General features: G+C 45.7%; 1 protein-coding gene and 1 long non-coding RNA gene across 3 annotated transcripts in view; one reads left to right on the top strand and one right to left on the bottom strand.

The window, feature by feature from the left end:
• Positions 1-25,141, bottom strand: part of LOC137756163 (uncharacterized) — a 107,844-nt gene extending 82,703 nt beyond the window's left edge. The window contains exon 1 of the long non-coding RNA XR_011072196.1: positions 24,915-25,141. This is a non-coding gene — a long non-coding RNA (uncharacterized lncRNA). The remainder of the gene's footprint in view (positions 1-24,914) is intronic.
• GDNF (glial cell derived neurotrophic factor) overlaps positions 24,268-25,909 on the top strand; it is a 29,419-nt gene continuing 27,777 nt past the window's right edge. The window contains exon 1 of one of the 2 annotated variants that reach the window (XM_068532426.1): positions 24,268-24,392. The gene's annotated coding sequence lies outside the window, so the exon portion shown is untranslated. The remainder of the gene's footprint in view (positions 24,393-25,909) is intronic. The other variant, XM_068532407.1, reaches the window with a different exon arrangement.

Here is a 25,909-nt window from a genome sequence, read left to right as displayed (position 1 = left end):
TCTTCAACATTTGTTCTTTAATGACAAGTAGCTTGACCCTCCTGAATAGATCATTTGAGTAAACTACTCACTCCTGAAACTCTTGGAAATAATTCTGTCAGAAAAAGAAGTCCCTCATTATCATGTGGTTTTCATGAGCAGATATTTCTGGGGGGAGAGGAGGCAAGTTAAGGACAGGGAGATGTCAAAATATGGCTATCAAAACCTAACATTGCAAAGCTTACAAAACACTCATAGCTACAAGCTGGAGTCAGTCCCATCCGCAGTATGTCACAGAGACATTTCACTACATTTACAACATCACCTCCCGGGCACGTCTACAGCTTGCTCTGTGCCCTCGGACAAGTGCCTCCTTGCCTCTGAGTCTCATCTCTCATCCACACAAAGACAAGTCTGGACTAGGGGACCGCTACTGTCCCTCATGATCTATTCTGTTCTAGAATCCAGTCCACAGAATTACCTTGATGCTCCCCTGGTGGCCGTGCTTTGTCTTGGTGCCTTAATCCTTTATGATATCACTCTGCCCAAGACTCCTCAAGGAAGTGAATTCTGATTTTTTTCAACACCATGTCCAAAATGCCAAGAGAACCTCTTCAGGTGCGTGTTAAGAGTGGTTCGTGGAGAAGAGTTGGAAAAAGCCTACTGTCTGTTGATGGACCTTCTGAACACCATCCATACAGAATGACCCAGAGCTAGAGGTAGATTTTCAGGGTACATCTGGCAATGTCTGGAGGTATTTCTGCCACATCCTGGGGGGAAGGGTATAACACTCTTGACATCTAGTGGGTAGAAGGCAAAGATGCGGCTAAACATCCTACAATGTACAGGACAGCTACCAACAACAATTATCCAGCCCAAAGTGTCGACAGTACCGAGGTTGAGAAGCCTGGCCAGTCCACAGAATGAGTGGGATGGTGCAGCCAGCTACTCTATCCCCCTAGAGTTGTCTGTGTGCATCTCTCTTCAATTCCACGTTCATAAGGTTACTCTGAGAGCTAGAAATTGGCCATTGTGGAAGTATTTACACCACAGATATTGGCACACTCTACAAACCAAGGCAATTTTTTTTCTTTTTTTCTTTTTTTTTTGGCTGTGCCACATGGCATGGGGGATCTTAGCTCCCCAACCAGGGATGGAACCCACGCCCCTTGCAGTGGAAGCATGGAGTCCTAACCACTGGACCGCAAGGGAATTCCCACGGCAATTTTATTTCTGAGAGCTCGCTGTGAAACATTAGCCAACGCACTGCTACTCAGAGCCAACACCTAAAATAACTGATTCGAAACTCAAAAGTGCTTTTAGCAAGAAGGCTGGATTGTAGGGAAACTAGAGACGATTTTACCAATGAGCAAGAAGTCTGACCTCATAGCAGCATCGTGACAACGAGGACAAAGAGGAAAGGAACAGTACGAGGGACGCTGTGGACAGATACTTGAAGACGCTCGTCTTGTTGTTTTGTTTGCTTACTCATATGTACCTTGCCTCCTTCCAAAGAGCATTTGAGGGGACAACAGGCTTATTTATTAAACTCCTCAGAGGAAAAGCATGATGGAATGATAATAATTCAATATATTTAATTTTGAAAACTTGGCATACAAAAATAAAGATCAACACACGACAGGTTGCGAAGCCTGAGGAGCAAAGCCGAGAAGTCAGCCTTTCGGCACCTGGCCCGGGCACCTGAGAAATGCGCTTCCTAGAAGAGCACGGGTCCCAGAAGTGGGCAGAGCTGGACCCCACTAGATCCCTGACGACGGACTGCAGGGACCACTCGTGCCTTTCAGGGCTTCACACAGACGATGGATGCCCTACAGAAACTCAAGCCACATTGGAGGGAAAGCCTTTCCCCGAGTTTGCTCTTCATTACTGTCTTGATATTTGCCTCTGGTTGCTATAACAAAATCCGGCTTTGGAATTTTTCTGGGAACAAATAGGAAATAGTTGGGGGGGGCGGAGTTCAAGACCCTACGCACATTTAGGTTTGGTTATAAACACTCATTGTAAAATAAAGCATTGACTCATTAAACCCAAAACGAAACCAAAAAGTATTTTTTTAATCCCCATTCAAAAACTCTGTGTTCCAGAGGTGACCCGCTAGAAAGCTATTTGTTCTTGACAAGGTCACCAGCAAAATGAACGAACAAGGTCACCAGCAAAATGAACGAACAGGGTGGAGCACTGACCAGCTGGGGTACTAGTCATCCTGTGCTAAGACACCCTCTGCTTCTAGAGTGTTTGATTTCCGGAGCTGGGAGTACTAACCCGACAGCAGAAATTTTCCACTTACTAGAGCTGATTATTGGGTCCAGTGATTATTTTTCACTGAAGAGAAAACCAGGGCTGCAGCCATGCAAACTCCAGCACCAAGAGTCTGGAAAATCTTACAAGGGCATTCAGGCCTAGGCCACACCTCAGACCCAGATGTGCCAGGGTGTCTCTGTTTTTTTCTGTCTTTCTGTGAGGCCAGGATATCGGAAATTTTGTTCCTGAATCTCCACCTTTCACCTAAGCCCAAATTAATCTCCCAGTTCACATCCACTGACTTGTCTTCTAAGACCAGCCTTATATGTGGGAAGAAGCAGTTGTCACCCCGAGAGAGTGATCTGAAGAATGGGAAAGGCTCTCCACCTACATGGGCCAGCCAGTGTGACTGGGGGTCCACAGCATGGACAGCTGTTGTCAAACACAAAGGCTACAGGAGATGTACTGGGGAAATATCCTATTGATCCTTCAAATGGCCATCTGGCTCCATGGCTCCAACCTATCTTTCCCATCCTATCCCCTCCTGCTCCCAAACAAACCTCCTCCACTCCCGTCAAGCTCATACCTCACTATGTTTTACACCCAACATAGATGCCTCACAAATAATGACAAAAATATGTTCCACATCGAGCAATTTTTCTCTCTCATTATTGCTCAAAAGAGAGAACAGATTTGTTTGGAGGAGATATTCAAGTAAGCCACTCGGGGAGGAGAGGCAAGATCTCAAGAGGTGTTCAAATAGCAAACAGTAGTCACTGAACTACTATTCATAAAATAAGAAAGGAAGGAAAAAGCAACAGGCCACTGGAGGCTGGGCCTGTGTGGGAGGGGCCTAAAGAGGTAACAACTATAAGAGTAGCTCCTTATCTAGTATTTACCACTATCGGGCACTGTTCCAATCTCTCTATATGTATCAACTCATTTAACGCTTACAACCCCATGAAGCGGTCAGTACTATTATCCCCATTTCACAAATGGGGAAACAATGGTCCAGAGTGGCTCAACAACTTGCCCAAGGATACTGGCTAGGGAATGGTGGAGCTAGTGAGCAACGGTCTGACCCTAGAATCTGTTCTTTGTACCACTCTACTCAACTCCCTCTGTGGGTAAACCTCTGGGAGTAGCTGAGGAGGGACAGCAAAGCAGAAGAATTTTATCAAACATAAGAAGATGCTAATGTAAGATACACCATAATCTTATGGATTGCTACGAAAATGCTGCCAATTATACTATGACACACCATCACACTAAGACAGTAAGTGGTTTCAGAGATAGCAATTATTCAAATATGAAAAAGGCGCATCTTAGAAATTATGAAATATACAGCACTGAAGGGGGGTAATGAGCCTGTTTGCTGTGGGTTGTGCAATGAAACCTCATCTCCCCTTGGAATTCCTGAGTGAAATCCTACATTCCTCACCGATGCTTTTGTGGGTATAGATTCTTGGGGGGAGATGGTGGTGGGAGAGAACTTACAGAAGTGCCATTTGTGCGCGCGTGCACACTCACTCATCCATGCAGGCATGGGTGAACAGGTGCAGAGCAAAGACAATTTTAGCAAGTTCAAAAGTCCCCTACAGTTAGTTACACAAAGAAAATGCAGCTTATTTTCTATAATTGATCTAATCTTTCTCCTGAGCCCTTCACCTTACTATGTAGAGACAGAAAAACGTCAGCCCACCCAATAATTAAAACAGTCTCCTGGATATTTCAGTCTTGCAATTTTCCTCCCCAACTTTCTCTTCTTCTCCAAGATGACCTCTGGGGGAAGAGTTTAGCTTTACCTGGTGATGGCACGAAACGGAAGGGAGGTCCTTGGCCCCCATGATTCATATGTGCAGGTCCTGTACCATCCTTCACGTCCTCTGGGTCCTCCCCGGAAGGCCTCAGTGCTGAAGTCTGCAGCTGATCAAGGTCTGCTATGAGCTCTCTTGGCTTGGCCAGGGCTCCGCTGACTAAGCTCCACTCAGGCCCTCACAGGAGTCATGGACCCCTGAGGTCTGGCTATGCCTCCTATTTGATCTCCATCCTGGGCAGTCCCCACAGGGCAAGCCACTAGTAAGTTCATCAGCATGGCACTCATAGAACTCTTGCCCAATGAGCCCGGGTGTGACTGCAGAATCGTGCCCATCACAGTGCCCTGCCAGCCACCACACTGAAGTTGGCATATTAAATAAGCTCTTGCCTTCCTGGATCTCCTAGTGATTCCCTAAGAGGCACACCTGTTGGTAGTTAGTTACCTGTGCCCAGAAGATAATAACCACCCGAAGTGGAAACCCAAACAAATATATAGACCTGCAATTAGTACTAACTGAATTAATAAAGATCATTATCAATCGCTTATATGTGGAATCTAAAAATAAATGGTACAAATGAACCTATTTACAAAACAGAAATAGAGTCACAGACGTAGAAAACAAACTTACGGTTACCAAGGGGGAAAGGGTGGGAGGGATAAATTGGGAGATTGGGATTGACACATATACACTACTATATGTAAAATAGATAACTAATAAGGACCTACCATATAGCACAGGGAACTCTACTCAATACTCTGTAATAACCTATATGGGAATAGAACCTAAAAAAGAGTGGATATATGTATATGGATAACTGATTCACTTTGCTGTACACCAGAAACTAACACAACATTGTAAATCAACTATACTCCAGTAAAAATTAATTTAAAAAAAAGATTATTATCACCTACTGAACACAACAGCGTGTGTCCCAGTCCTAGTTCTAGTAAATATTACCTATCTTCCCCAGGAGTGAGAGGGGAACACACGCTAGCGTGAACACGTACTGTTCGGGTCAGACACCCTTCTATCTGACTCCCCCAGGATAATCTGACCCAGTAAAGGCAAGCACTGCTTATGTGAGTGTTTCAGGAGTTTATCCAGAACTTTGGATCATTACAGCTGGAGAAGTAAATAGGCTGAAGAGCTGATGCTACTTCCAGAAGTCTGGGATGAACCCATCAGATCTCAGGACAGAGGGCCGGGCTGCCTATCTTCGCCCTCTGCAGATGGGAGCCGCTGGGTGCGGGCTTGGTCAAGGCCCCAGGGAGCCAGGCCAGCGGGTCTCGTTCCACAGTCCCCGCCTTCCTCCTTCCCCAACATCTACCCTCTGTCCAGCTCAGCGGACCGTCCCTCTGTTCAACAAGTGGAGCATTTGAATTCCACGTTTTATCTTAAAAGAAAATCCTCAGAAGGCCAAATCTTAAAAAAAACAAAAAAAGGCAGGTGAAAGTGAGTTTCAGAAGAGTGAATGGAACAGGGAGCAGGACCGCTCTTAGGCCCAGTAGACAGGGGCCCCTGGGCCTGGCACTACGGCTCCTCCCCTGGCTGTGCTCCCATTCCATGAAGACATGCCCACCTGGCACCTACACCTCCTTTTCCAGACCACACCTTGGGTACCAGAGACCCCAGAATGCCCTGCCTGGTCCCGAGCCCATTTCCAGGGCCTTCTCCAGGCCCGATCTCCCAAGGGCAGGCCACGCCTCCAGCAATCACACCCCTAAGAAGTAGCCACAGGGTGGCCTTTGCAGGGATGGAGCTGGGATGTGCAGGCTGGGGCTTCCAGGGGAGGAAGAGATGTGGAGCAGGCAGCGGGCCAGGGCAGGGAGTCCACGCCCCCTGAGCCACCACATTCCTGCATGGCACCCCAGGAGTCCACAGATTTTAATTCCAGCCTGGCCTCTGTGCGGGTGTATTTGTCGAGGCAGGAGGATGGAACATATTTCACAGTCGGTCAGCTTGATTGACAACTTTTAAATATTTCGACACGGTACATGAGCCTCCATTTTTACACTTGCCAGGGCCTCACAAAAGTTAGTGGAGGGCCTGGGGAAGGGAAAATGGGGGAACTCTCTGGATCAAAAAGGACCAAAATTGTTTCTGTGCTGTGTGGTGCTTAAAACAGCGTCTAGCACCTAGTAAGTACTCAAAATATTTGTCAGAAGAGAGAGAAGAAGAGAAGGAAAGAGAAAGGGAAGGGTTTTGTGTTAAACCTTTCATACTTTCAGGAGTTTGTGATATACAGTCAGAAAAGCCAGAATTCAAATCCTGTCTATACTGTTCTACCTGTGTGTCCCCAGACAAGTTATTCGACACCTCTAATCCTCAGTTTCCTCACCTGGAAAATGGGGAAGCCGTGCCTATCATACAGTGAGAACACCTAAAAATAAGTAAGAGCTACTTATATTATTCTCCTTCTCATCATCATTTTCATTATATACTCCATCCCTCAGTCCCATTTAACTTATGTCACATTCTGAGGACCAATTTGTTTCAAAGTCTCAGGAAGGCTACTGCTACTGATGTGCCCAATACAGAGACAGAAATATTTCATGGTCCCCATTTCAGCCCCACCAACATCCTCAAATGCCCACCTACCCCCATAGTAGATGCAGCTGGTGGACCACCCATACCCCTGGGCCCATACCATTTCAGTACTCAGCAGCCTGACTTCCAATGGCCAGCACCAGCATTTCTTTGCATAAGGGCAAAGTTCTCCAGAGCCCACTTTGCCACTTGAACGGCAGGACGGAAATGTCCGAGAATTAATGCCCAGGAAGCAAACTTCAACCAGTGTCCAATGGGAGTGGGTAGAGATACCCCAGCTCTCTCACTCCCAGGGCGAGAGAGCTCCGAGGTGCATGTTCTATACTGAATCCCAGCAGGATCACGTTCCACTTACCCTCAGTAATAGCTCGCTGGATAATGAACCTTTGGTTGCTACGCAACTATGCATCAGTACAGTCATGCCACTTATTATGGCCAGTGAGTGTTCCTTTTAATTGCTCAGTGTTCATTCCTTACTACTTGTTAAATACTTTGAAAACCACCTCTTCACATTTAACCAGTAAGTTGCTACCACAAGTGCTTCTTGAGAAATGTCAATGTTCTATAAAACTAGATCCAACAGCAACTTCACCTGATAAAATAATAAGTATTTGTTATTTTTCCCTCCTTCCTACAATGGCATTAAAATTCAGTAGTTAAGTGGTGGAGAATAGACAATAAAAGATCGTTCAGTGCTTCCACCTACATACAAAAACCAGCAAACACCATGGATTTTTTTTTTTTTTTGGTTGTGGTTGGAAAATTTCCCATATATTTAAGTGAGGTACCATGACCCTACACAGTGTGTCATATAGGGCATCTGCTTTCAAATACTTTTGTACTTGGCAGTGACCGCAGGGCTTGACAAATATGTTGTCCCCATGTTTTTATTTATCTCATAATCCTTTGAATGGCGACACATTCTGAGATTACAACAAATATATTAAGGTCCCAATATGAATATAATGTAACCAAAAAGATGACCTAGGTCTAGAGTGGGTGAAAGCCAACCCAAACAGTGGCTAAACTGTCAGCTGTTTGCAATTAGGTCCAATTAACACATTTTAAACACAGCATTACTGGGAATCTCTTTGAAGTGTGTGCTCTGGGAAGGTTTTTCTTGAAAGGGGTTTCCTAATGGGAAGCAGGCAAAATCCACAGCTGAGCAACTTAACTTCCTATTTTGACTTAAGTGCCACATAGAATTCACAGTTTTAATTCATTTTCCCCAGTTATGTGTATAAATATTTCAAACACGTAATGAAATGTCTGGGAAGGCATCTTTGCTGAAAAGAATGCCTTCCTCGTTTGTAAAGCCAGGAAGAGGAAAGCAAGGGGCTGAGCTCCTGTGCTCTAATTTGCGTGCTGTTGAATTGCCGATCTCTACCAGAAACGTAAATTGTAAAATCATAGTTATTCGTTTAATAAGCACATAAAAACACTGTCTACTCCGAATTAAAAGCTCCGTGAGAACAAGAACTTTGTCTCGTTTATCACTGTATCCCTACCACCTAGACTGGCACACAGCAGGCCTACAATAAATATTAGTTGACTGACTGAATGAATGGATGAATGTTTACTGAATGAATAAGCAAATGCATAAGTGAAATAAAGAAATAAATGTCATATACATGTGTTTGGAAAACACAAGCTAAAGTCCTTAACCCACATACATGCATATGTGACACAAAGGCACACACATACTCAGAGAAAGGGGGGAGAGCTGCCTTAATTCTCCTAATTATTTTGCTGGTGCTGCCTATTTGGGGATAATTTGGGAGTTAAACCTCTGCTTCATTTTTCATATCTGACAAAAAGCTGAGGAATGCAAAGTTTGGTAGAGTGCCCCTAGACTGATACGTGGCACATGGCAATTAGCACTAAATAAATATGTGAGGACTAATGAGTGAAAACACTAAATGGCGCTTGGTTCCATCGCCTCTGACCAGAAGGGGCTCCAAAGCTCCGACTCGGTGGATCTGGGGTGTGACCCGGGAATCTGCATAGTAACTACCACCCTGGTGACTATGGTGTGGATGATAAACTGTTAGAGACAGGGCTAGAAAGAAAGAATTCTGGAAGGAGGAAAAGTTTCGTCCCAGAGCGCCTCCAGGAAAATAATTCCCACATCTGGATGTCTGATGCCATCCTGGGACATCTCTTCAGGGAAATTCTCAGGCATTCTCTAAACGAGACTTTAACTTACTTTAATTTAAAAGAGAATGCTGTAACATATATTCTGTCTTTTCTGTGGTGGTAGGGGACACACACACATACACACACACACAATCCAACAATCAAAGTGTCTGAGCTCCCCAGAAGTCTAAACACTAAGGAAAGAGCCCCCGAGCACAATTTGGGAAGCATGCACTTCTATGTAGAAGACCCACTTTGCCCTCTAGGGAAAAGCCGAGGTTTGGATGTAGCACAGAAACAAAAAGAAAGAGAAGTAGGAAAGAGTAGTTGAAAATGTTGATGCTAAAGAAGCAAATAGGAGGAGCAGAGGCTCTGACATCTGGAAGCAAAAGAGCTCTGACACTGACCGTGTGACAGCGTCTCAGGACGGGAGCAGGGCTGGGGCAGAACTAGACTCCACTAGAGCACTGGAATGGCTAGTTCCTGCAACTTGATAATTTAGGGACTTGTAATGTATCTGTCCACACATCAGCCAATTTCAGAGCCAATGGTATACTCCTTGAAGACAACCTGGAAACCTGGAAAATCCAAGATGAATGGTCTGTTAGCACAAAGGATCTCAATGGTTTAAATCCTCCATATATCACGCCCGCATGAAAGGGCTCCGCTGTAAACAGAGGAGCATTTGTATCTCTGTAAACAGAGAGGTACCTGCCTTGTATCAAGACCTGCTCAGCCTGTTTAAAAGGGGCATTATTTTCCACTGCACGTGTGGTTTCTTCACAATTTCACACACACACACACACACACACACACACACACACACACACACACACCCTATCTGTGCACACAGCATAAAACTCTTTGGGCAGGTTCTTGAGTAATAAAGGGCTTAGCCTTTTTGTATTACCTTGGGAAACAAAGCTACAGACTAGACTGGTGCCTCTATGGTACCAACTGGTCAGGCTTCCATCTCTTGCTGAGCTGGTCATCAATATCTCTTCCCTTCCTACTACCTTCTCACCCTGCAACCATCAATCTATTTGATCTTGAACCTCTCTGAGTAAATAAAGGTGCTTATTTTTGGTTTACTTGCCATCAAATAGGGTTTTTAAAAAATTAAGTAATAATTGTATATGAGCACTTTATGTCAATTCTCCAACATATGAAATTCAAATCCATTTCTATTGACTCCCAACCCTTACGCTCATGGCAAAGGCCTTATGACGATATGATGGATATGGGTGAGTTACTCATAAATGATGTCAGGAGGAAGAGAGGGAGGAGAAGGTACTGCATTGAGAACCGGCTAGTCTATGCTGTGGTAGCAATACTACCAAAATTTCAAAGTCAAGAAAAAGGCATCTTTCTCACTCCACTACATCCTCATCATCTGCAGCCAGGCACATGGGAGAGGAAAGATCTGCACAACCTCACGCCAGCAATTACACACTTGCACTGGTGGTGACACACATCACCTCCACTCACATCTTACGGCCCAGAGCTAGTCAGGTGACCCAACCACAGTCACCCAGCTACAAGGGGGCCAGGAAATGAAAACGTAACCCTGCGCCCAGAAGTCACAAAGCCAGAAAGATTTGGGGAGCGGCACTAATGACCACCAGGATGGTAGGAAGGAAGGGAGAAGAAGCCAGCAACTGCCTGCTGCTGAGAAAGGCACACTGAGAAATCTTACCTACTGTCACCGACTGAACCCTAGTCCTGACTCAACAGCATCTACCACTGCCTGGAACATCCTGCAAAGCTGGTAATTTTAAAAAAAGATCTTTGTTTTAATTACACAGTTTTTTTAAGTTTTCATTTGCCATGAAATAGACATTCTCGTATATTAATTTTAGTAGCAAAGTTATGTCGGGTCTTTGTGGAATATTGTTTGTTGTGTGTGGAAAGAACATTTTAAGAGGTTCATTCCCCTTTGACCCTGTAATTCCACATCTAGAACTTAGTCCTTAGGAATAAGTAGAAATGCAGATAAAGATTACGTAAAAAAGATATTTTCTATAGCATTATCACTAATGCTCCAAACTGAAAGTAATAGAAATGTCCAATGAAAGGGGACTGGTCCAATAAATTCTGCAATATCCATATGCTGTAATATTGTGTAGCTACTAGATGAAATGGCTCAGCAGGCTGGTGTGTTAATACAATGGACTATTGACATTAAGAATCACAATTATGAGGGTTATCTAGAAATACGGAAATAACTGCATGAAGTAATAACAGGACAAAAGAGAACTCAATAATATACGTATTAAAATTATCTATGAAATAAAGCAGGTCTGTTATCAAATCCAGGATTAGGGTATACACATGACATTTCAGGGGTTTGAGTTTTTCTGGTGATTGCAAATTTGTGTTCAGATATTTTATTCAACTCTTGTTCAGTTGATGAAAGGAGGAAAAACAAGGAGGAAGAGGAGAAAAGGGAGAGAGAGGAGAAAGAACGGGAGACAGCAGAGATAGAAAGGACAAATAGAAAGGGGAGCAGAGGGAGAGGAAGATGATTGCAGTGACTGTCAGAGCATCCTGTGCTCGCCACCCCCCCGCAAAACCCTGAGCAGGCGTCTCCTCTGCCAGCTACACACGTGCACTGTGATTTAGTCCACCAGAAAGTGTGAATTTTTGCTGTTCACTAAATACACAGAAGGTAGAGAAAAGATCTTCAATACCTCCACATCACATTCACAGATACACCTGCTACTTAGGAGAAGGAGCTCTAGCATCTAAGTAGCGTGGCCACCTGGAAGGTTCACCAACTACCCAGTGACCTGGCTGAGTGTTTCTGGGGTATGTGGTGCTTGGTCTGGCCAATCTCCAGTTGGCGGTGTCAATGAGCAAGGCTGAGTGTCAAGTCTGGGTCTGGGCTTAGTCAGACTTTTTGAGCTCCATCCTTGAGAGTGAAACAGAGGACTCAGATGTTAGTATTAGAAGAAGTCTTCAAACAAGCCAGAAACTTTTCTCAACTCAGTAGGCTACCAGCAATGAGATACCATCACACACCCCCTAGAATGGCTACAATTAAAGACTGACAATATCAAATGTTGACGAGGATGCAGGTCAACTGGAAGTTTCATTCATTGCTAGTGAGAGTGTAAAGTGGTGCAACCATTTTGGAAAGCTGTTTGGTTGCTTTTAATATAATTCTACTCCTAGGTACACACTTAAAAGAAATAAATGAGATGCCCACAAAGAGACTTGTAGAAGAACGTGCATGGTGACATTAGTCATAATAGTTCAGATGTGTCCCATCTGTCTCCTTTCTCTGGGACGACTGGCTGCCCAGGACATGGTTTTCTCATGGTAGAGTCCAGGGGCATAAGAAAGCAGAAGAAGTTTTCCACGCCTCTTGAAGTCCCATTCAGGACTGACCTACAGTCACTTCTGTCCTCCTTCTGTTGGCAAAGCATTTACTGAGCATTTACTACAGGTTTGACTCTTCTCAGGCATTGTAACATTTACAACAATGCAATGAGGTGGATACAATTATTATCCTCTTTTATATTGATAGATGAAGAAAGTGAGACTAAGGAAAGTTAAACAATTTTTCCAGGGTCATGGAGCTGGTAAATATCAAGGATTTGAGTGCAGAGAGTCACCCTCCAAAGTCCCTCATAGTGAACCAGGAGTTAGAAGACCCCAGGTCTGGCATGTCCTCTACTGGCACAGCCATCACAGAAGCCTGGGGAGTGAGTTGGGGCATAAATTTTTAAATGGCTTGAAAAAAGTCATTTAACCTATCTGGCTTTCAATTTCTTCTTGTGTAAAATGAGAGCCACATTGGATCTCTAAGCTCATTCCAGGTATAAATTTAATACTAAGGTTCTGTGAACTCAGTAGAACTCTTACCATTAATCTGACAACAGCTGTAAATGGATAGTTTTCTAATCACTAAAAACGAGCCCACAAACTACCCCTGATTTCAGTACAAGCAACTATTCTCGAAGGTTACAATGAGATGGTAAAGTCTCTTTATGTAAAATAGATACCAATTAATTCCCACTTTTTCATATTGAATTTTACTTTTTGGTGGATCCTAAAAGCACTAGGAAAAAGTAATTCCATGTAAAATTAGATAAATTCCCCTGTTAACGCAGGATTTTGCTTCACTTTTTAACTGCAAATTGCAGTTCCCATGGAAGCAGTGCTAGGCATGTGTCTTACCCTCTTCAATCTGCACCTTCTCCACGGTGGGGGGGGGGAGGGGAACATAGAGCACAGCCGATACCTGGGAGAGCTGCCTCTAGGTGTTCACACATGCAAATCCCATTCCAGCGAGAGCAAGAGGAAGGGCTGAAATTGTCTCATGTCTTTGTTACTTAAAATAACCTCTTAACGTTCTCTGAGGATTTTTTTAAAACATAATCCTCTGGTCTCCCAGAGGAGTTAGAAGACTAACTCCTTATAGACTTAGAAAACAGCTGATTTCTACTTGTTGGCAACCCTGTGATCACTTCTTACTATATTGTTTTGTAAAGATGGATGGATGGATGGGTAGATGGTCAGACTGAACAGATGGACATGTCAACACACACGCTGTACCTCTGTCAGGAATGCCTTTTCCATCCCACTCTACCTTTCACCTAATTAACTCCTATTTACATGTCAGTTCTCAGACGAAACATTGCTTCCTCAAAGAAGCCCTCCCTCCATCTGTAGATGCCTATGAGGACAGCTTGTACGGCACCTGGAGGATTCATCTGAGCATTCTTAAGGAATGAGCTCATCAGCTACTCCCCCACCTGATGCCAGCCACACCACTTGTAATAGGGAAGAAAGTAATGCAGTACAAACCATGAGTTGCCCCCTCATCTTCCTTGCTAGCAGGACCCTGACTATTCATTCAGGCAGCATTGTACTCAATCCCCAAAGCTGATTTCATGGTTGGTCTACAACCTGAGTATATCAGTCCTCTTCCCCTTTGCTAGAGGTTGGGCTAGTTTGGACATATGAGCCAGTTCTGACCAATGAGATGTGAAGGGAAGGCTGCTGGTAGAGTCCTAGCAAAGATTTTCCTCCTTGATAAAAGGAGAAATGGCTGGTCCTTTCTCTCCATTCCCTTCGTCCTTCTTGTTTGGGACACTGTCCTGTGAGAACACGACTTTTGGAGTTAGGACATCCGTGTTGCACTATGAAAGGAGGTATTGCTCACACATAGATATTAGCAGAATGTAGAACACAAACATTACGTCTCGGATGACATCATGGAGCCACTGCACCAATCCCAGGGCCTTGCACGTCCAGGTAAGTGCATGTTAAATGTCTTTATAGCTTAAGCCACTGTTAATCCAGCTCTCAGCTACTTGTAACCAAACGCATTCCTGATATAAATCACAACATAGTATGTTAGATTAGCATGGCACGTCACATTCTTCAAAATACTTTCATATCCATTACCTCTTTCAATCCTGCCAACAATCCTGGAAAGAAATAGCGCAACTATTATCCTTCATTTTACAAATATAGAAACTAAGATTTTAAAAGAATTAGTCTTGTGTGAAAAAACAAAGAGAACCAAAATTAAAATGGATTCAAGACTCTTCACTTTAGTCCAAAGGTTGGCAATCCATGGTCCAAATGTACAACCAGCATGCCAAGAACATTTTTTGCATTTTTAAATGGTTGGAAAAAACCCCAAAAGAACAGTAATATTTTGTGACACATGAAAACTATGTGAAATTCACATTTTAATGTCCATAAGTAAAGTTTTATTGTAATACAGTCATGCTCATTCATTTACCTATTGTCTACACTATTGTCTTTAATGCTTCAATTGCAGAGTTGAGTCACTGTGACAGACCCTATGGCCCAAAAAGCCTAAAATGTTTACTACCTGGCCCTTTACAGAAAAAGTTTGCTCTCCCCTGTGTTAGTCCTATCACGCCCACTCAAAAGAAAAACAAAAGAAACAAAAAAAACCCCTCATGTTCCAATAAAAACCACGTTGAGCATTTAGGACACCATATTTTATATCCCAGCACAGTGATCTGAGGTTTGGTTTACTTTGGTTTGCTGTTTGTCATTTTTTTCTTCATCTGAATATAACCTACTGACAGCTTCATAATCCCCAGACTACCCAGATAGGAGCAGGGAAACATCTTGACTAACTGCTAATTAATCAGTCTGGCTTAAATTCTCCCTTCTGTAAACACCAGAACACATCTGTTTAAAACAATGTTTTGATGAAACAGTCCCTCAATCATAAAGAAAAAACTAACATCCCAGTCATGCCAGGCTGCAGGAGATTTTCTTCTGAGAGTGGCCATCACAGACGTGTCAATGAATCATGCTAAATTTGGTGCTAAACATACAAAGACTTCCTCTATAGAGAGATTATGGGCAACCATATTATGTAAACCAAGGTTATGCAAATATAAAAAGCAGATATAAAACAAACACATCATTTTATTTCTTACGAGTTTTCTTGTTTTGATCTTTGTATCATAATATTTAATGAACAATATATTTCTAAGTGAGAAAATATATATACAAACATTTAATACAATACCTAGTACATATTTTGTGCTCAAAAACTAGTTGAACCTGAAACTCCATGAATCATGAGTTGGAAAATTTTTAAACCACTTAATTGTTAAAATGGATTTTTTTAAAAATATGCATCTTTAGCATATAAATGCGAGGAGTTGGCAGTCTACTAAAATCCATCTGAAAATAAATTTTTTCCCATTTTTGTGGCTTTGGTTTAAACCGCTTCATAGAACCCCAAAAACATGCCTTAAAAGATACAATGCCAACTTTATTCCAGCCAACATGGGTATGACAACGTGGTTTTGCCATGTTCATAAATCTCTGCATTGTTACAAAGCAGAGGCAAGATGCTGGCCTATAAAGATTCCTTTAAGAGTTCTAAATTAAAATTATACTCACCCCACTATCATCATCAAATAAAGGCATGGGTGCTCCATGATAAAAGGTTCTTTTTAGGACTTCAGAGCTCCTGGCTCCCTGTCACCCAAAGAACTCAATGTTTTAAGTTTATCTGCTCCTTCTGCTGTCTGGTTCCATGGTAATTACCAGGCTCCAAGAGCTGGGCTGACATCTCATGTGATAGAAGTAGACAAGCAAAGAAGTAAACACAAACAGCTGTGTTAATTCCAGCAATGTTCAAACCTTAAACAAGCTGAGGGAAAGTTGCTGAATCAAAATGGAGCAAACTAGGGGGTAATAGCTCTTCCAAAATTCTAACAAAGAACCTAAAGGCTACATCTAATAGGCCCAACCGTCCAAAACTAAAGGTGGTATCTCCAGGTGACTGTCCCCTACAGTCACCTGGAGACACCACTTAAATCCAGGAACATTGCTGTTCCTGTTCAACCCTGTGAGTTCCTCTTTTGGAATCAGTTTGCAAGCTGTATCAGTTATCTATTGCCATAACAATGCTGTGTAACAACCACAAAATCCCAGTAGCATACAACAGGAAGTACTTATTGCCCATCTCTCTGGAGGGGTCAGAAAGGCAGCTCTGTTGATCTTTACTAGGCTCACTTACATGGGTGGGGGCAGTAGGGGTAGGAGTCAGCTGGCTCTCAGCTGACCTTAGCTGTCACCTGTCTCCCATCCTACATTAGGCTAGCCCAAGCATGTTCTCACAGTAATGGCAGAGGTTTGAGAGAGTAAGTGGAAACATATTAGCCTCTTGGGTCCTACGCTCAAAAGTGGCACACCTTCACTACCACTGCATTTTACTGGCCAAAACAAGTCACAGTGCCGGTTCAGATTCAAGGGATGGGGAAATGGACACCACCTTTATAGTAAAAGAGCATCTGCAAAGTCACATGACAAACAGCATGGCTACAGAGAGCCCATCACTGCAATTAACCATCAGGCCATACCAGAAGAGCAGTCTCTAAATTACCTTCTCTTGGTTTTAGCCCACCTCTATCACTAGAATTTATTTCAGATGGTTTGGTCTTTGCCCCAGATTAAACCCATCTTCAAAATCCAGTTAATTGCCACCACTGAATATGGTGATGCTATCTCATGCCTTTTTAGGTCCCTTGACAACTGCCAACACAAGGCCTTATGAAGAGAGATGCCTAAACGATTTATGTTGGATGAATGAACAAACACATTCATATGTCATAAAAGTGTTTTGAGCAATAGCTTCTTATCAGAATATACAGATAATCTCCTCAGATGACCATTTTGAAATGGATGCCACATCCTAATATGTCAGTGCTCCTGTGTTTGTATAAAAAAGTGATCCATTTCATTTAGGTAATATTGCTACTACTCAACAACGTCAAGCAGATGCTTCATTACATTTACCTTACTTTTACCTTTTGTTTTTCACTCGGATGTCTAAAATGCACTTTCCAACCTTTCATCCATTATTTTTCGAAGAGTGAAGTCATTCTACAAATACATGCTTCCCTAAATTCATGTTGGGTATATTATGCACTGATCCTGCACTGGATAGAGAATGACTCTGAAAAGGATAACAATGACCTAACTTATGGGGTTGTTCTGCAAAAAGTTACATGATGGATCCTTCAAAGAATGGTTTGCAAATGTGCTTTTTGTAATATTAATTCTTTACATTTCTCAAGCTGACTTTCTCTCAAAGAATGCCAAGCACTTCACATATGGTCGGCCAGATCAGAGTGTAAATTATGCCCCAGGAGTAAGCGAATTGCTTGGAGGGAGGTGTTAACACTTTCGGGTCACTAGGGTTCCACTTAGAGCACTGCAGGAGGGCAGTCATTTACCAAACAGCACCCCGGGGGCCGGAAAGTATACATGTAATATAAATTATTCCCAGGGAGTCATTAATGAACTCAGAAAATCTGGTTTATCATCTCATCTATTCACACAGTATCCCGGTGACGGAGACAACAAGCAAGAAGAGAAAAATAGGTGAGCCATGCTAGAAGGTTCCTAAGCTCCCACAGCCTGTCAGGGACGGAGCTCCAACTCGATTTGCCTGATCCTTGGCCTGACTTCCTCGTAACTAGGCCCCAGGATTTGGGGCTCTCAACTTGAAACTTCTGCTAATTGGGAGGAGGTGAGGCTAGCGAGGTGCCTAGGATGCAAAATTAGCCACCTCCCAGTCTTGGCCCTGCTGCTAATTCCACGAAGGATATTTGCTTTGCGTAGTGGCTTAAAACACCTAAGAAACCACAAAATTCGCACTGACTTACTACTTGCTTCTACTAAATCCGTAAATATTGATGAGGCTTCATTAGTTGATTAATTTGTTTTCCCACACTGAGGAAAAGTGGAGAAGGCAATGGGGGCGGGGATAGGATGGCAGAGAAGAGAAGGCTGTCTTCTTGTTTTGTTGCCAAAGTTGGAAATGTTTCAAATAGTTGGTCTATTTTAGGCAAAAGGAGAAGACTCTAGATTGAAGTCTGTGTTATGCAATTAATACATGGCAAAGTGGTCCCTTGGAATGTTTTGGCTTGAAGGTCCAAACGCTGAGTCCTTGCCCCAGCGTCAACCATCCACTTTGGCAGTATCTCTAGCTATTGCCTGTGATTTCACATCTTTAGGAAGCCTCCAGAAGCTCTGCAACAAGCACTAGGTGGTCTACAAAAGGATTAGGAAGCAGGGGTCTTGATTCCCCACTCAAATCTCTCTTTCTCAACACATCTCTGTGCCTTTGTGATGAGACCCTGTGTATCTGCTAAGAGCCAATCACAGAAATATAAAGGCCTTTTGGGGAGGGGGGGGAAATCTATTTAGCACTGTGCTCTGCCTGGGAACTCTGCTATGCTCTAAAAGGCGGCAATTGACTTCTTTTCAAAGTTGAAAAGAAGTCAATTGCCGCCTTTTAGAGCATAGCTCCCCATTCAGCCAGACATCAACCTCTGCCACCAGTAAAGAGTCCAATTGATTTCCCTGTATTTGGACTCATTTCTTGCCTCAACAAAAAATACTAAATCCCAATTTGAAAGAAAAATGATACAACACATCCCCCATGTACTCCCCATTACTGCCACTGGAGCACGCACGCACGCACACGCGCGCACACACACACACTAGTGAAGTCATTTGATCCCATGTTTTCTCGATAGTAAGGGTGTGTCACTCACTCAAAGAGTGACCTTGGATAAGTCACTTAACCCTCCCTGACTCAGTTTTCTCTCCTGGCAAAATGAGGAGATTAGACTAGAAACCTCAGAGGCTTTCCAGCTCTGGAATTCCATAATTCTAGAGGAGATACATCTCCTCAGAGTTACAACTTCAACCTAACTGGAGTGAGCAAACTATAGCCCTCGGGCCAAATCCTGCCCACCACCTGCTTTCATATGGTCCCAGAGCTAAGGGTAGTTTTCACATTTTAAATGGCTGCAGAAAAAAACCCAAAAGAATAGTATTTCATGACGTGAAAATTACATAAAATTCAAATCTCAGTGTCCATAAATAAAGCTGTATGGGAACACAGCTGTGCCCGTTCATTTATATATTATCTATGGCTGCTTCTTCAATACAAGGGTAGAGTTGAGTGGCTGCAAGAGAAACTGTGTAGCCTGCAAAGCCTAAAATATTTACTATATCTACAGAAAACGCTTGCCCTTTACAGAAAAAGTTTGCCAACCCTAGATCTAAGCCACTAGACCATGTGCCGAGTAACAAAGTCTGCTGTAACCCTCTTACCTGAGTAAAGTTTTATTACCCAAAGAGTCCCATAAAGTAATCCTAAGAACCAAAAACAAAGTTATGGATAATTAGACAATCTGATCCCTATAAAAGAAACTGCTGGAAATCATTGATAAATCTACCATGTCAATGTCAGAATTGATTTCTTATGAGAAACAATTTACTCCAAAGAATTTAGCTACTTTACAATTTACTCTTTACAAAGAGGCCAATAGTCCATTCTTCCCTTGTTCTTTTTTTTCTTTTCTCTTTTTCTAAGTGGTCTGAAGGATAGCACGTTTATCTTTCCCTTATGAGTAATCGTATCATTGGTGAAAATGACTGTGAAAGAGTGAGCAAGCATGAAACAAATCCCTGCCCAATAAAGTGGTGACTTTGAAAAGGAAATTGCCCTGCTCAAGTGATGGATTCGGTTTCAGCCGTCATGACCCATGTTATGAGGGAGTCCAGGGACCCGGGTCCTGGCCCTTCTAGGCAAAGCAGCTGCAAAGCTCCACTGGGAGCTCCGGGAAGATGCTCTGTGAATGGCCAAAGGCTGACCCGCAGCACTCAGCACTGAGTCCCCAGAGACTCCCCCACCTAGCCTGGAATGCCCCCCTCAGCTCCCCCGCCTCTCTGCTTACCTACCCCAATCAAGGCCCAGTTTGAGTTCCAAATATGGTCATACTCGAGGCCCACAGCCTCAGGATACCCTGTGTTTTTTTTTTTTTTTATCATTTTATGTTTGTGTTTTCTCTTCCCCCGGACTGTAAGATCCTGGGGCACAGAGAGCACCCATCATTCTGACATCTTTCAGTTAAAGATCCACAATAAGTTCTGATGAAGAGGATGACAGTGAAATGGGAAATTAGTAAGGTTATGAAACTTTTTTCTCAAAGAGGAGATGAGATGCTTGAACAATACTTGTTTCTCTCCTCCTGATTCTCTGGCAGGGTTTTCCAGACGAGAGGCCGAGACCTAGGGACCCTGTGAGAATTCTTAGCAGTGTGTTGTTGTTACTCTATCAGGGGACAATCCATCTATTCAGAGCGAAAGTGGTTCTCTTCTGGACTTTGTTGAGGAACAGCTTCAAATCAAACATATCTTTGTTTCCTTGAAAAAGGAGAAGATGGAGCCACAGAGCTATTGGGGGTGGGGTCCCTACTTCCAGCATTTGGGGGCTTTGAGATGGTGACATCAGGCCATCCCCTTGTCCCCAAGACACCAAATGCTTGCTTCCTGGCACTCGCTTTGGAAGCAGCTTTGTTTTTCATTGTCTGTGAAGGTCTGAGGAGATTTTTGTCAACATCAATTATAGTACTTTTAAATGTTGGGCTTTGCGGTCAGGGATCTTGAAAAATTTTAGACTTTTTCCCCTCTTCTGCAGTCACCTAAATGTTGTAATCACGCAAATAAATGTTCTTTCAAAACTAGGAGTATTTTCTTTAACTCTAAATTAATTTTATACTTTCCTTTATATTACTATTTAAGATAATTAGTAGTATTTCAAAAGGATTTACTATTTTGGAAGAGTCTTAGTCCTAGAACCTATCAAAATAGGTGAGCCTCTTAGTTTTGCTCTCAAAAAGAATCATAATAATGATAATGATGACAATCACTGAAAAAAAAAAAAAAGCTAATTAATCCCTCAACCCTGGCTGCACTTGGAACAACTTAAAACAAAATACCAATTCCTGGGCTCCACTACCCAAGAAATTCTCATTTAACTGCCCAGGAATAGGGCCTAGGCATGGGTATGTGTTTGCAATTCTCCAGGGTTTCACTGGCCATGTAAAGATCAGACCTGAGCACCTCATATATACCTCTATCACAGCATTTACCACTTTATACTATGATTACTTGTGGGAGGGAGCCCCTCTCCTTAGAGATGGTAAGCGGACGGAGAGCCAGGAGTTGTATCTTATTCATCCTTCAGTCCTGTAGTAGACAGAGGTTTGTTAAACTCCAAGTGCCTGCCATTAACACGGCTTCTTCTGGGGGCCCAACTCCTGTGGAGCGAAGGCAAGAAGGAACTCTAGGAAGGTTCTTAAGCGAAGGTGGCCAGTCTCTGAACCACGTAACCCAACAACGTGAACATGGGTGATTAGCCCGGGAATAAGCACCTGACCTAGGGCTGCTGAGCTGCAGGGTATCCAGTAACCCGTATGTCCTGACCCAAAAGCTCAGTCCATCTCAAGCACCTAGTTAGTGCCCAGCAGGGCCAATTAGATCCTTTCACTAAAGGAGTTTAAATGTGAGATCAACAGAGAGCTGAGCAGTTGGTAACAGGAGCAGAAGCCAAGAGACACCCAGAGAAAAACAGAGAGAGAGGAGCTGAATCACCTTGGCGGCTAAGCCTGTTAGAAGGGACGGCAGATGCCTACGGCTCAAGGGGCAGCAAGATATCCCAGTCACAGAGCCGGACCCTGAATGACCTTCCAGTTCCTGAACTTCAATCCAGTTTTCGTGAGGCCTGGCCGGGTGGCCTTTCCGGAAGGCTTTTCGGAGACACGTGGCTGAGTGGTGGCGATTCCGGTCAGCCTTCCTTCCACAGGGAACTCCCATTGCATAGGGTAAACTCAGTGGTATTTGTGCTTTGCAACCCCCCAAAAGCCCAGTCAAGCACAATTTCCAGGGTCTAGCACTTTGCCTGGCACATAATGAGCACTAAATCATTGCAGGTGATTGGAAGGCATGACCATCCAGGGCGAAAAGCCTTCTGAAAATGAAGAAATCATTCATGGTAAGAACACGGACTACGGTCGCCTTCGAATTCCAAAAACAATGTTAAACTAGGATACAAATATTAAGCTCATGCCACTTCCAAGTCCATCTACATTTCTACTGTAATCTACCAAAGAAGGAAATGTCACATTCTGCAGAACTACAGTAGGCATCCTCATTTCAGCTAAGGTATGTTTGGAAGACTTTTCACTCCGCTTAATCTTAAATCACAGTAACCTTAGTAAGAACAATTTCCCTCCCACACTAGCTTCACTGACAAACCTCCAAAGTAGCTGCTCTTTGACTTTTAAGAAGTTTAATAATATAGGATCTTCCCCCCACATTGCCACACACATTCCCCCTGTCTATCTTCTGTATCAGCTACCCAAGGGACATGTACTCCCCAACAACCGGATGAGTCATAAAATAAGAGGTACATGGATGTAAACTGAGCCTGTTTACGCTCTCCCTGGCCCCAACTAATAAAATAAAAGCGATCCCACTGAATCCAGGTCCAGTGGCTTCCGGAAAACAGGTTTCTGCTTAGCAAAGACATACCTTACTCAGTACATTATTTTAAAGGTAAAGCTAGTTTCATGCCCTGGGTGAATGAAACGGCTTTATGGGGAGAGTCATATGCAGGGTGTGTAAGGACTTGCCCTCCTCATGTCCTCTACGAAAGAAGGCTCTGGCGCTTCTGGTGGTAAGCAAACCAACAAAAGGAATTCCTAAAAGGTCTCACAAAGATCAGGAATAGGCGCTGGGCCCCTGCTCACTGGAAACGCGGCACCCAAGGGAGTGCTTGCTTAGGCTTCCCATCTGCATTTTCGAAAATTTGGATGAAAGCAGGTTTCAGTCCAACCTCCCCCGACCTGTTCCTGATAAAGTGATCTTACGCCTCTGGAATTGGGATTCTGAATGTATGTGCCTACCCCACGTCTGGTATTATATTACAACCGCATGAAAATGGAGCCTAGGACTGAGGAGCGGGCCAGCCTCAGAAGCCTTCTTCATTGCCTGCCATGTAATACATGATATGCAAAGCCTCTGACTTCAGCCAGCAGATATTTGGAGACCGTGTTGGCCCTAGCATGGGGACTAAACTAATGTGTGTTTAGGTCAGAAAGCGAATCAGAAAAGCCACTGGAGGGCACGTCACGGAGTGAGAGCCCTATAAATTCTTCCCCACTCTCAGCGTGCCCTGGCAAACACTCGGCTTCCCTCCCTGGGCCGCTGCACATCTCTCCTTCGCAGTGCTAGAACTCCGGCCAGCAGCTGTTCTCCTCGCCACTGCCTTCTGCCCTGCAGAAAAGCCAGAGGGCTAGACACCCGAGGAGGAAGGAGAGGCTTCGACGGGCGCGAGGAAAGCCCAGGGTAGCCCTCTACCCGACAGAGCCCCGGCTGAGAGAGCGAGGCGCGAGGGCCAAGCCGGGCGCGGGCGCCGCGGTCAAGTTCGGATTGCTCCCTTCGGTTCGTCTGCGCAGAGCTCCGCACATTCCTCCGGATCTACCCGGCGAGGAGGAGGCGCGAGCCCGGCAGCGTCTCCACGCGCTGAGCGCTCTCTCCCTGCACCCCGGGGAGGGGCGCCTCGCGTCACCCACTCGCACCCCGAGCCCCCGCCTCGGGAGCTCGGGCGCCTCCTCACTGTTCTCCGTTCCCTCCCCGCCACCGCTGACTCTAGACCCCTCCCCTCACGGGGCCCCGCGCTTCCCCTCCCCCACCCCGGCCCCCCGGACCGGGCTCTCAAGGACCAGCCTGCGCTCCTGGCGCCCTCATGTCTTCACGGGACTCTCGGCGCCGGTTGACGTGGTGTCTCGTTCGGATTTCCAGGCCAGACCTCAGCTCCGGCGGCAGCATCAGCCCGGCGCGTCTCGTCCTCCCAGGCGCTGCGCCCCGAGAAGGCGCAGAGCGCGGCCGCCGCCGCTGAACCGGCCGCCGCGCCCCGCGCCCGTGCAGCCCGGGCTAAAAGCGCGGCGCGCGCAGCCCCGTCACCCCCCACCCAAGGCAGCGGCGGCTGCTCGGACCTCGGCTTCTGGGGGTGCGGGGAGCCGGCGGGGGAGCTGTCTGCATCCCTCGCCCTTCTCGCGGCGGCGGCGGCGGCGGCGGCGGCGGCGGCGGGAGCCTTGGCCGCCGCCTCCTGCGCGCCCCTGCTGCCCCGAGCAGCCCCAGGATTGCGAACTCGTGCCCCTGACTTATCGGGCGGGGCTCCGCGCTCCTGCCCTCGGCCCGGATGGGTCTCCTGGCTGGGACTTGGGGCTCCTGGAGTTAATGTCCAACTGGAGGTCTGCGGAGACCGGATCCGAGGTAAGCGGGGGAGCGGGCCTGGGGGGAGCGAGCGGGGGACGCCTGAGTCGCCAGCGGGTGCGTCGGGCTGTGCGGCGCTGGAGACAGAGGGGGCGCGGCTGGACCCCAGAGCAGGCGGTGAGACTAGAAAGAGGGGACACGAGAGGGAACCGAAGCGCCGGGAGGACAGAAGAGAGAGAGAGAAGTGGAACCGGGGAGAGGCTGCGTTTGCGGAGGGGCAGGTTGCCTTTCCTCGTGGGCAAAAATCTCTGGTGCCCCTGCTGCCTCTGGACCCGGGCATATCCGACAGGGGCAGTTTCCCTCCCCGACTCGACGAGGTGCTCTTCCGTCAAGTCCCGGGAAGGTGCGGGACTGGACTCGCCTTTGAACCTACCACGACCAGAGTCGGGTTCTCTGTGGACGCGCAGCTGCATAGATACCATTACCGGGAGCGTAACTTGGTTTGGTCTGTTCCAAGGGAAAGTGTAGGCCCCGGGAGGGACTGCTGCAAAGGTGCTGAGAACCTAAAAATAGAGAGCTCACCTCCTCCGGCGCGGTCTTGCAAATCCACATTCCTAGCCCTGGTCGGAACCCGGTTGCTGGCACTTTCCTAATGCCCGAAATCCCACCTCACCATCCCCGTCAAGCTTAAGAGATGGGCTTCCTGAACAGTCCCGGACCAGGGCCTCCGCCTCGAGCAGACTCTTGAACCTTCTCAAGGTCTCCCCTAAGCCATCTCAGTGATGGGTTGAATGACTTTCGTCTGTACTCTATGCCACCTCCCCCAGTAACACCCCCGCCACCACCCTGGCACAGCCTCAGGGCTGATTTCGCTGTCGTTTGGTTTCCAGACCCACCGGGTGAAAACGAACCCTCTTTGGGGCGGGGAATGACTGTCGCCGGAACCCCCAGCCTCCTGACGCCTCCCTAGTTTCGGGGCTGGCACACGCGCCCGCGGAGCCGACGTGAGCGCCCCGGGGGAGCTGCCCAGCCCCGCGCTCGCAACACTTTTGCTCATTGGTGGGGACAAACACAACTCTTCCGAGCCCTGCCGCGGATGGGTTAGAGCGCACTCCACTCCTCCACAGCATATTTGGGGGGGAGTATAAGTGGTTTACAATGTTGTGTGAGTTTCTGCTGTACAGTGAAGTGAATCAGCTATATGTATACATATATCCCCTCCCTCTTGGCCCTCCCTCCCCGCCCCCATCCCACCCATCTAGGCCATCTTGAACATACACTTAAGCATCCCAAGGAGGAGGTGCTGCTGCCAACCTGCCGCACGCGCCTCCTCCCGCAAAGCCCGGAACAGGGAGCTGCGGGGCTTCCTCCCAGCCGCGACCACGTCTCGCCCTCACAGTTTCGCCACGTCTTCGCTTCGGCAGGGCTCAGGGACAGTGTCGCCTTTTCAACAAGTGTCAGGTGTTCGGGGAGCCCGCTGCGTCCCCAGCCCACTCTCGCAAGGGGTTCGGGTGCCCCTGGGTCTGGCACCCGGCTTCGGGCCCTTTAACAGACAGACCCCTTCCCAGACTGTCTGC

Source organism: Eschrichtius robustus, chromosome 2 (genome assembly GCF_028021215.1).
Source record: "Eschrichtius robustus isolate mEscRob2 chromosome 2, mEscRob2.pri, whole genome shotgun sequence".
NCBI lineage: Eukaryota > Metazoa > Chordata > Mammalia > Artiodactyla > Eschrichtiidae > Eschrichtius > Eschrichtius robustus.
This window is presented reverse-complemented; position numbering and strand designations above follow the sequence as displayed.